We start from the raw sequence: 12,808 nt of genomic DNA on the forward strand, positions 1-12,808 counted from the left end.
GAAATCTATTCATCAGGGAGCCATAATTGGTTGCAGCAATTTGCCGGCACTTGCATTTGTGTAATATGTGCAAGACAGCCTAAAGTGCTGTCAAGGATAAAGGGACGTATGAATCTCTCCAGGAGTTCCTCTGGCTCTTTATCTCATCAGTGCAGCACACCATATCTTACAGAGGGTGTGCATTTGCTTTGCTGCTTGTGAGAAGGGAGAAAATACAGCCCAGGGCTCATCCAGGTCATAAGAATCTCTCTTCTTCTCTCTCCCGCCCTCTCATCCTATGGCTGCCCAGCCTGGCCCTTCTGGGAGTAGCTTCCTGATTGGCCCCTAACCGCTCTGCCAGTGCGGAGCTGCACTTTGCCTGTGCCAGGCTCAGCCCTTCTAATGAGCAATGTTTAGCTTCAGCCTCTCCCAGGGAAAACACTAATTATGCATCTATAAATAAAATATGGGTTGCTGCTGCTGCTGCTAAAGCCACATGTGGCATGCGCACCAGGCAGCTTGATGGAGGCAAACGATTGCGTTGCTCCACCCAGCTATTGTGCAGCACTGGTAATGGGGTGGGACGGAAAGCAGTCCTTTGGGAAAATGAAGCCAATGGTTGATCACTCTGAGAGAAGGCAGACTGCCTCCCAAGCAGTTTTGGAGAAGCCATGGTGCATCACAGAGATGGGGTCCCAGGGTGACACAGTTGGATGAAATATAAGCTGTGAGATTTCAGAGACACAACTTGCTAATGTATTTAAGAATGATACATTAAGCATTAACCACAACTGCACAGAGCATGGAGTTCATATAATAACCCCCAGGTTTAGAAAATGTGAAAATATCTCTTTGGTTGGAAATGTAAGATCCTGGCTTTTCCTAACTCATATTTCAGAACATAGGAGTTGTAGGGCACTTCCGGACAGCACCAAGAGCCCTTTTCCAGACAGGCCCTATATCCCAGGATCTGATCCCACGTTTTCCGCTTTAACCTGGCTTATATGAGTCCCCACGGCCAGATAATCTGGGATAAACAGAAAACCTCAGATCAGATCTTGGGATATAGGGCCTGTCTGGAAGTGCACTAAATCATGGGTTTTAAACAGGGGTAAAAAATCCTGGGACTTCAAAAGAGGTCCACATACAGACCTGTTGGTCCTGGGATTTCAGCCTCCGTTGTCTAGACTTGATGCTTTGTTGCAAGAGAGGGTCCCAAGAGGGCTGGCACAGGACTTCTGATGGAAACTCAGGCAGTTTTTAAAAATCCTCAAGATGCAGATATGTGGAGAATTACTGCAGTGAATCACTGCAGTAATTCTTTGTCCTGCCAGAGAAACTGTGCCCTCCAGACATTTCATGAAGTATCTGCCACACAAATAAAGTTTATGGGGTAAGACAACTTTTGCCCAAGACAGCACTGCACAATCAAACAGGAACATACAATTTCAAGCCAGGAACAGAACTTTGTCATTATTGACACTTTTTAGAGCCTGGCTGCCTAGCCATCTGTCCAGACAGATTTGGTTGTGTACTTGTGGCATCAAACAGGGTGCTTCTCCTGGGTTATACATGGCTGTTCCTGATTGCTCTTCTTGTGAAAAGATGTTCAATGTTGACCGCAACTTTGTCCTGGCCAGAGAAAATGTGCCCTCCACATGTTTCATAAAGTTTCTGCCACACAAGCAAAGTTTTGCCTACTACTCAAGTGTCACCTTCTTTTTAGGAACCAAACAATCAGGAACAAACATCTAAAACCCAGGAACAAGAACAAGAACAACAATCATCATCATCATCATCATCATCATCATCTTTATTTATACCCCACCACCATCTCCCCAATGGGGACTCAGAGTGGCCCTGGACAACATGTTACAGCAAAATAAAACCAGAACATAAACAACAAGCAACATCATCAAAATTACATAGAAAAAAAGTATAAACACAGTAACAAAATAACATTCCAATAAACAGAACAAGTCCAGATTTTAAAAAATGCCAAGATTTCAGATTGCAGGGACATACAGACATGCAAAGATTCAGCTCATCGTGATATTCCCGCACCTGGAAATCCCACATTTTTTAAAAAACTTTTGTAGCAATTGCTTTACAGGGAATGGCATCTGGCCACCCTCCTGTTTGCTGTGGAAGCTCCTAGGATAAAGGTACTGTCTGGATAGACCCATAGTCTGACCCAAGATGTTTTCCAAGCTCTGTTTTTCAAGAATACACAGTCTACAGAAGCTGTTCCAGCCTGCAGCAGTAGGGGCCCAAGAACAAGGCAGTGCTTTTCAAGGCAGTGTTTTAACCTTGAGAATAAGACTGGTAAACTACAGCTTCCAGAAATCCCTGTGCAGACTGGAAGGCTCAGGGAGCTGTGGTTAAAATGAGCAACATACTCAAGCATTGCAATTTTGGCATTGGGGAGGGGTGTTTGTTAACATGCTTAGCTTAAAATAAGGCTGACTACACTTGGGGATAACTTTGTGTGTACCCTCTTGCCTATTTTCCTGAATGCAACTCATTCTTTCCAACCATCCTTCCTGTCATTACATTCCTTCTGTGAAGTTTTCATGGCATTGGATGTGTCCAGACAGAATTACAAATGGAACGGAGGGCACAGAGGCAACAAGAAGGCCGAGGACCGCGTTTCCCTCCCCCTGGGCCCATAGTGGGAGTCCTGTTCATTCATTCTCCTTCCTGCGTGGTTGTCCTGCTTCTCTTCTTGTTCTCTGCCAGCGATCAAATGCCCCCTCTGACTCTCACACCCCTGTGCCCATCTGGCACTGCTGGGGTCCTTTGGCTGCTCTTTATCATTTGCCTGTTCCCCGTCACAAGCGCTGGTAATTAGATCATAATTGTAATATTTGCATATTCATAACAGCTGAAATTAATCGCATTTGCATAATAGTCATGAAAAGGGCTTCATTAATTACCAGCTTTTCCTCGAGTCCCTGCATATAAATGGCTGAACTGGGTTCTCTGTCATGGATGTGGGGTGACAGCATCTGTGTTCCGAAAGGGGGAACCGGAGGTTGGTTCAATGTCAAGGCGGCAAGGTGCCCCCTGGATGGGTGGAGCAGGAGGAATGGCATTGTTTTGGGAGGGAAGTCACAGCTTCTGCACTAGCAGGCTGTTGCAAATCAATGTGAAATGAATATAGGCCATTGTCTGATTTACGATGTGTAAAGCAAACACACAGTGCTGAGTGAGTGACAATCCTAAAAATGCTGTCCTTGCTAAGTTGGAGGTCTATCTGCCACTTGACCTCCAGAGCTGGGGTGGGCAAAGTGTGGCTCTCCAGATGTTGTCAAAGTGTAACTCCCAGCAGCCTTCAGAGGAGACCCCGGTGGTGCAATGGGTTACACCCTTGTACTGGCAGGACTACTGGCTAAAAGGTCGGCGGTTCAAATCTGGGGAGCAGGGTGAGCTCCTGTCTGTCAGCTCCAACTTCTCATGCAAGTATATAAGAAAAGCTTCCCACAGGATGGTAAAACATCTGGGCGTCCACTGGGCAAAGCCCTTGAAGATGGTCAATTCTCTCATGACAGAAGTGATTTGCAGTTTCTCAAGTCGCTCCTGACATGACAAAAAAAGCAGCCTTGGGTAAAGGATGAAGGAAGATGCAGTCCAACCACATCTGGAGCTTTTGGAACTACAACACCAAGCATCTCCCAGAAGCATTATTTCCAGAGAGGCAACTTTTTGGATGATAACTTGTTTTGGATTACAACTCTCAGAATCTCTCTGAGGAATTCTGTAGTCAAAAAAGTAATTTTTCCCAGTCACTGCTGTAGAAGGGTATACAGTTCCACATCCTTGCTCAAGACAGCCAACTACGGCTTCTGCAACATATCTTTTTCTGATGCAGTGTGGCTTTTCCAGAGGGATTTCAGAGCTGTAAATTCAACAGGCCAGACAATGTTGCCCTGCAGCTGCTCCTGTTAAAGGAGAATATCTCCATTTCCCAAGTAGCTAAGCCATTACTATGGTTGCTGGACAACAGTGTTTCTTGTGCAATGCAAAACAGCAGGCTGTATAGGTGTGAATGATGTTATAGTTTTTGCACATGTCTCTCCCCTGCCCTACAGTTTTGAATTCTGCCCATCATACTGCCTTCCTAGCAACATATATTTTTCATTCTGGTATCCTTCTGTGTAGCAGTTGTATAGGACAGGAACACAAAAAGCTGCCAGGGTCATAATTATTTTATCCATCTATATATTCATCTAGTCCCATTTCCTACTACCTGATTCTTTAACTCAAGGTTAGGTAATATCATTCAGTCTGATATTATCTAATGGTGGAGAAATGGTCAAACCTTTGTGCCGGCTGAACTGCTGACCTGAAGGTTGGGTTGCTGACCTGAAGGTTGCCTGTTTGAATATTGAGACGGGGTGAGCTCCCATCTCTCAGCTCTAGCTTGCAAGGACATGAGAGAAGCCTCCCAGCTAACACATCCCAGCATCCCCTAGACAACGTCTCTGTAGACGGCCCATTCTCTCACACCAGAAGCGACTTGCAGTATGTTGTGCGCTTTCAAGACTTAGGTTAACCCTGAGCGAGGGCCGGGTAAATGACCTTGGGTGGCTGTATCCAGCCCTCGGACCTTAGTTTGAGGACCCCTGTTTTAAAGGATCTAAGATGTTGAAGGCCATCTCCCAATTAGATTAAAAATGTTGTTAAGTGTGAGTTACAGTGGCATGAAATTAAGAAGAGATCCTAGAAAAAAACTGAAAAGTTTCTCCAATGACTGAAAGGAAAAAGAGCTTGGAACAATTTATGTTCACAATTTTAACTCCCAGACTCCTTCACTAAGCATGGCTAATGGGGAATATTGAATACTGTGATTCCAAACAGTAACTTCTTCAAGCTCTGAGCAGTCTCCAGACTCCTTTTCCCATAAGTGCTGGTGTAGATAGCTGGTTGCATTCACATTGGGAACGGGTTGCATTCCCCAGGGCAAAGCTAAAAGTAGCCCTGCCCAGAAAACATATGGTAGCGGCCTACGTGCTGGAGGCTGCTGTGACAAACAGATGGTCTCCTACAGCCCACATCCATGTTCCCACTGGGTCTCCTGAGGGGAGCTGACGTGACAGGCTGCTCCCCCCTCCAGATGTGCTTAAACGGGCTGCAGAGGACCTTGCTTCTTGTATAGAAGGACAATTGACTCACATATCCCCATAATGCAGAGCTCTCCAAACTTATATTGCCTAAGCCATAGAAAGTTTGTGGAATAAGTCCTGAAAATTAAGAACTTTAGGAAATGAATTGTATGAAAAGTCACAAAATAATGCCATCTTTTCCAACACAAACGGGGGTTGCCTATGATGGTTGCAGAGAAAGGGACTTTGGTTTTCTGGGCCCCTTACGGAAACAGAATTCTACAATGTCCTACAGATAGAAGCAAAAGTCTAGCTCCAGCCTCACATAATCAGTAGTGGGTACTTATGGTTATGGTCTATGCAACCAGAAACTAATGTTATTGGTCTCATCACTAGGAGCATTGAAAACCCTAAGGGGGGAAAACAAAACAAAACAAAGGTTGCCATGTTGGGCATAAGAAAAATTCCAAAATCCATCTTAGTCCCTCTTATCTCCTGGGGTCATTACTGACTCCTTCTTATCCCTGTTCTGAGTAAATCAGCATGAGAGGCAGATTATGGCTGCTAAAGACTCTAAATGAGATGCTAATTGCTCTGGTAGTGACAGCCCAAGTCCTGATGCTGCAGATAAGGCGGTGCCTCCGCTTCTATAATTCCTTCCGCTCCCAGTTCCCAGGGTGGTGTTGTGTTGGCATATGACTTCTCAAGTAACACTGGGATGGCAATGAGTGATTTTGCTGGACTCTTGAAAGTGGCAGGGGAGGAAGGGGATCTTGGTATGAGAGCTTAGATATCAAAGCAGCCGTACAATCAGATTGGGGAGTTATGGAATCTCCATCAAAATATCAGATTGGTGGGAGTGAAACAACAAAACAAGTGGGAATGACTGTTCAGTACTTATCAACAACTGAAGTTTTTGATGTGCAGGACTTTATCATGGCCATACTGCTAAAGAATGGTGTTAAAAATATAGCAGACTGTGTAGAATGTCATTGTTTGTTCTTAATTGTCATCTAACTGGCTTGCTCGTATGGCAACCCTATAAATAAGAGACCTTGAAGACACCCTATTCTTAACAGCCCTGTTCAGATCTTACAGATTCATGCCTATGGCTTTATTGATTAAGATGATCAACCTTAATGCAGTCTCCCTCTTTTCCCACTACTTTCCACTTTATATAACTTTTTAAAAACTTTTCTCATGAGCCATGGGATCTCATGATATTTCCAAATTGTGATAGCCTCGGTTTGTTATTTCAGCCTCCAATGAAAGGTTTGGTTTGCTCTTGGAGTGATCAATTGATTGATGGTCTATAGTCTTCATAGAATTATTTTCCATCACCACGTTTCAAAACTGCATACTCTACCTATCAGCTTTCTTCATTGTCCAGCTGTCACACCATGCATAGGTAAGGTAAAGGTTTTCCCTTGACATTAAGTCCAGTCACGTCCGACTCTGGAGGTTGGTGCTCATCTCCATTTCTAAGCTGAAGAGCCAATGTTGTCTGTAGACACCTCCAAGATCATGTGCCGGCATAACTGCATGGAGCACCGTTACCTTCCTGCTGTATGTTTTTGAACTGCTAGGTTGGCAGAAGCTGGGGCTAACAGTGGGAGCTCACCCTGCTCCTCAGATTTGAACTGGTGACCTTTCGATCAGCAAGTTCAGCAGCTCAATGGTTTAACCCACTTTGTTACTAGGGGCTCCCACACCATACATAGAAGTCTGTAATACTATATAGCCTAGCTGGTTCTGCCTTGATATTTTATGTTATATTTTTTACACTTGAGAATCTTTTCTAGTTCCTTCATATCCATCCTGGGAAGTCCCAGTCTTATTTTGATTTGTTGACTACAGTCTTCCTTTTGATTTATGACTTAGACAAGGTATAGAAAATCTTTAATTATTTAAGCGTCCCTTTCATCAGCTCTGTAGATAGGTATCACCAAACCATTTGTAGCTGCTTCTAAAGCTAATGGGCCTTAATTGCCAATTTAAGACCAAGACGGCACAGATATTTTATCTCACAACAGAAAAAGCTCACCACAATATATTGTTGGTGCTGTGAGACCAATCCAGAGGGACTAGGAAAGCCTTGGAGGAAGGGAGAAGATGATAACTTCACCCTTGCTGATCAAAAACTCCTGCTGCTTTGACCCTGCAGCTCTGGCTCTCTATTACAACACTGATTGCCAACTGCTCTAGGTAAGTGGAGTTGAGGTCAGTGGGTGAGGCGAGGCTGAGAGTGTTATGAGGAACAGCAACAAACTGAGACAAAGAGTGAACCTAATCCAGAAACTTTTAAAAGTGCCTGGACATGACATGCTGTGACCTATTGAGAATTGATAACTTCTCTCTGATTGCAGCTAACCATGTTACAGATAATTTAAAGTGGCTCCAACCTACTAAAGACCAAATGTAGCATCTTATGTTGCAGTCATGGATTCATAATCTAGGGTTATGTATAGTGTAACAGCTCCATATTCCATTATACTATGTGTTACCAGAATCACAGAAACTTAAGAGGTGGAAGTGACCACAAGGGCTATCTAGTCAAACTCCATTCTGCCATGCAGTCATGTGCTATTGTCACAATTGTAAATGCCTCCAAAAATCCGCCTTAAATTCCTTGGAGCTGCTCCAAGTGATGGAGATCTGTTTTCCTGGCTATCAGGGCACAGCAGGGTTTTTCCAATCCCCTTCCACGGTAAGCAAAAACTGGAAACTCTGTGTAACATCCCTGTCACAATTCCTCATCACACCACAATTTGCTGGCAGGTAGGGGTTGGAAATGTCATTCCCTTGTGTCCTAATTGCCAGCAGAACAGTGTTCCCTAGCTCAGAGTGTCTATTGGTTATTAAAGTTGTTTTGGAGGTCAGACTGGGAAACAATACTCAGTTATGCATTCATATGAAGAGTGCATCGACACTGTAGAATTAATGCAGTTTGACACTATTGCAGCTGCCATGGTTTAATGCTATGGAATCCTAGGATTTGTAGTCTGGTGAGGAACCAGCACTCTTTTAGCAGAGAAGGCTATAAACCATGTAAAACTACAATTCCCACAATTCTGTAGCATTGAGACATTAAAGTGGCAGTCAAAAAAGTGATGTCAAGCTGCATTAATTCTACTGTGTAGAGGCATGCTCAGCTCTGTAGGATATCAACCAAAGTTATTATGTTCAATGTAATTTGTAAAAAGATGCAAGACTAGAGGGATCAATATATTATTAGTTTGTCTTTGTCTACCACAATGGTTCCCAGCGTTATTTTCTCCAGGGACCATCTGGCCAGGTGTTAGAGACCAGGAATTTAGGGTGACGGGCCCAGAGGGCAGGGAGGAGACGAGATCCGATGAGGTTTCCATCCAGGCTTTTATTTCAAGCTGATCAGCATTGAAACGGACAGCCCTTGACCATTCAGGTCAAAGAACAAAGACTGCGTCCCCTTGTGGCTCACTTAACAAAGTTTTTATACTCAGACTAATACAAAAACAACACTCAAGCAACTTTTGATTGGTTCTTCTATGTTTTTAACATCAAAGCCTATAACAATGATTCTGTTGGAACGTCTGACTCTGAGCTGTGGCTTATCTATATGCAAGTTGCTTATCTTCGTGGCTGAGAAAATTTGAGGAAGGGAATGAGCTTACTCCCTAACTTACTGCTTGTATCTTTGACTGAACAAAGAACACAGAGAACAATCGTTCTTTCTCTATAGAGAAATTCTCTATTGGGAATTTATTTTTCTAAATCACGTCTCTCTCACAGGGACCACTTTGACCAGGGACCACTCTCCAACTTTAGTACCAAAATATTTATAAATCAGTTTTTGGTCAACTTTAGATTCAGTTTGGTTATTTGGGGTTGCTGATTCAGAAAATTGCATTGGATACATCAACTCTGGTTTCTTATACAGAACATATGCCATCCAGTAGTCGCCATATGCTCAGCTACAAAAACCATATTTAATAAATGTCGGCACTATAAGAGGGTTTTGTGAGACTAGTTGCAACAGTGTAGTAACGGTGAGGCTGTGGCCCATGTTTTAGTTCTTGCAGACCACTGGTGGTCCAAGGACCGCAGGTTGGGAACCACTGGCCTACCAGTTGTATGCAGAATTTGCAGATGGATAGGAATTTTTTTAAAACAGTGACTGATTCTGGACAGGACTTCAGGGTTAGATGTCTAGCAAGATGGACCCCTAATACAGCTTCTAAAAACTTGATACAAATAACTCATTGTGCATATTTAGTTTGTTTCCTCAATAACAAATACATAACTACATTCCATCATGATTATAATTTAGTAAGTGCTATTTTTACCCCTTTTACAACTTTAATAATTTAGTTACAGGAGCGTGGCTTCACAAAATGGTGGAAGAGTCCAAATGTTACTCCATGCCGCTAGGGTGTGAAAAGAAGGAGAACATATAATCTACAACAGGCCAGTGGCTTGTAACATTCAGGTTTGTTTTTTAAATGACTAAACGATGTATACTGAGATTAATGAATACAATTAGAAGCAAATGCCTCCAGCTCACAGGAAAATGTGGGTAAATTTGTTTGGATAGAGACATCTTACTCATGACACATAAACTGAGCAATCTGTAACATGTGGTAATTGGTTCCTTTTGTGATAGGACCTCTTGTTTAAGCTGCTGTTGGCTATGTTTCCGTTTATTGTCTAAGGCTTTCATGGCTGGAATCACTGGGTTGTTGTAGGTTTTTCGGGCTGTGTGGCCATGTTCTAGAAGCATTCTCTCCTGACATTTTGTCTGCATCTACGGCAGTCATCCTCAGATGTTGTTTCTGTTATTTCTCTGGCTGGAATGCTATTGATATACCAGGCTAACCATTTAACTTTTCCCAAGTTTGTGAACCGGTGACCAGAGAAGGAAGATGAAATCTGCCACTGGAGCAGCCTTAGGTCAAGTATGGCATTTCTGTTGGTAACCTTTTCCTCCTTTCACCATGCAGTATAATGTAGTATGCCATCAGGTTTTCAACGTTTGATTCTCATGTATTAATCTTGGAAATATAAAAACAGTCAAGTGTAAAGCAGATATTCAACTTTTATTCTGTTTGTTTGTTTTGCGCACACGTGTGCGCTCACACACACAAGTCTCAGTCACTTTGCTCTTTTTTCCCTCCTCTTTGTGTGTGTTGGAGGAGTACACACCTAGAATGTGCCTATTTTGCTTACTTTTGAGAGAGCTGATGTACGTAGACTTACATTTAACAGAGTTGGTAAGCAGTTTTTATCTTACATTCCTCAAATGGGCCATACTACCTGATGTTCAGCTGAGAAGTGGCTGGATATCAATGATAAAATCACTCACAGTTATGACTTTTAGATATGTCAAGCCGGTTCTTGGCTTTTGTTTATATGTGAGGTATGTTTACAATTAATCCACTATTCCCAGGGAACCTCCAAGAGTGATAATTGAGCTGTTTTTGAATTTTTTTAAATTTTGGAATTCATGTTTTACTTATACTTAATTAGCATATGGGGTCTTGGGATGGGCTGGAAGAGCCTGGGAGTGCAAAAACTAAAATGATGGAAGATGGTGTGAGGACTTCAGATTGCAATTTCCTTACCTTAGTCTAAAATTTGTAGTACTAACAATACCTATCTTATTTATTTATTTATTTTGTGTCAAAAGCATTGCATAAATAAGCATAAAATTGATAAAATATAGGGAGCACAAGCGGCTAAATAATTTTTGACCAAAAACAAGCAACAGCAAGCACATTGCCTGTAGCTTTAAATAATTCTTCGTCTGTGCCTGAGGCAGGGCATTGTGGACAAGCATACAGATGTAGAGTTGTTTATTCTGCTCCACAGTCGCACAAGGTGGAGGATTCTTCTAGGCAGTGCCATTTTGCCAGGTTATCTTTCGATCTGGCCACTCCTCTTCTGAGTCTGTTCAGGGACTTGCAAGTTGCCCACTCTTGGTTGGCCTCTGGAGGCTAATCAACCAACTTATCTTCTTGACAGGGATCTTAAAATTATAACTACAACAAAAATAACATCCTGGGTTCTCTAGCTTGTTTACCGCATTTTAGACTAGGTGAAGTAATACATAGCTTGTTTACCACATTTTAGACTAGGTGAAGTAATACATATGCTGCCCCCACCCCATTATTTAAGCCTAAATGCTAAACATCCCTACATACAGCACTTCTGTCAGTGACCTCAAATGCATCTCAAAATGCACCCAGAAAATGACAGGAGACTTCAAAGTGCTTCAAAGGATAATTTCAGCATCTTCATGACCCAGCTCTCTGCCCAGTTTCAGAGAGAAATAAGGATACCTAATATTTGTCCCACTGTATTACAAAAGTGACAGATACGAATGTCACCAAAGATGGATGAGATTAGAATGGGCTTCTCATCTCTCCATGTGCACATATACACACTAGCTTGCTTTAAACTACATATAGTACAGCTTAATTGCATTCTGCTTGGGTTTTGTGCAGGGGCGGCTCGTCCATTACGTGAAGTAAGCGGTCGTAGAACACTTTTTTTTTTGCCAGGGGCGCAGAGGTGCCTCTGTAAATGCCCCTCGAGTGCCACTTGAGGAGCACCCCCTCAGCTCACAAGAGCCCTAGCAGTTCGGGGGGAGCCTCGGCTTTCTTGCCTCGCTGCCGGGCGATCCTCTTCCCAAAGGGGCCGGGCCCTTGAGCCTCGCCTAGCCCCTCTCGTTCCTGCTCCACCCAACCACCAGGTGCGCGAGCAGCGCCGGCGCTCAATTGTTCTCCATGTTTGATCCCTTCCCCATGACCGGCTCCCTTTCCCGATCCCCCGCACTCCACCGCCTCCTCTCCTCTCCCCAATCCGCGGGTGGGCCAAGGGGCAGAGCCACCGCGCCTGGCCCGCTTCGGGTCTGGAGGCGTGTCTGAAGACCCCAGCGTGCGCACCAAAAGTTGCCTCTTCTCCTGACTTTCTCTTCAGCCATTGGGACCGAGAGAGAGAGAGAGAGAGAGAGAGCCCCTCCGGCTGGAGGTATCTCCCACCTCCGCTCCCTCCTTTGTTTTTGCGCCTACCTTCAGGAAAGGTGGGCATCTCCACCTCTCTCTCTCTCTCTCGGTCCCAGTGGCTGAGGAGAAAGTCAGGAGAAGAGGTGACTTTTGGTGCTCACGCCGGGTCTTCAGGCACGCCTCCGGACCCAAAGCGGGCCAGGCAAGGGAGCAAGTGCGGCAAGTGTAGTTACTGGGATGTATAGTTCACCTACAATCAAAGAGCACTCAGAACTCCACCAATGATGGAACTGAACCAAATATGGCACACAGAACTCCCACGACAAACAGAAAATATATCAGTAGGTCGTTGTAGGTTTTTTTGGGCTATATGGCCATGTTCTAGAGGCATTTTCTTCTGACGTTTCGCCTGCATCTTTGGCAAGCATCCTCAGAGGTAGTGAGGTCTATTGGGACTAGGAAACTGGATTTATATATCTGTGGAATGACCCTCTTGTCTGCTGGAGCTAGGTGTGAATGTTTCAACAGACCACCTTGATTGGCATTTGATGGCCTGGCTGTGCCTGGGGGAATCTTTTGTTGAGAGGTGATTAGATGTGCCTGATTGTGCCTGATGAAAGCCTTCGACAATACAATATATATCAGAGATTGGTTGGGGGGGGGGGGGGGCGCCAAAATACTGTTTGCTTACCGTTGAAAATTACCTAGGGCCGCCTCTGGTTTTGCGCATTCTGTAAGTAG

This window comes from Anolis sagrei, chromosome 4 (assembly GCF_037176765.1).
Source record: "Anolis sagrei isolate rAnoSag1 chromosome 4, rAnoSag1.mat, whole genome shotgun sequence".
NCBI classification, from domain to species: domain Eukaryota; kingdom Metazoa; phylum Chordata; class Lepidosauria; order Squamata; family Dactyloidae; genus Anolis; species Anolis sagrei.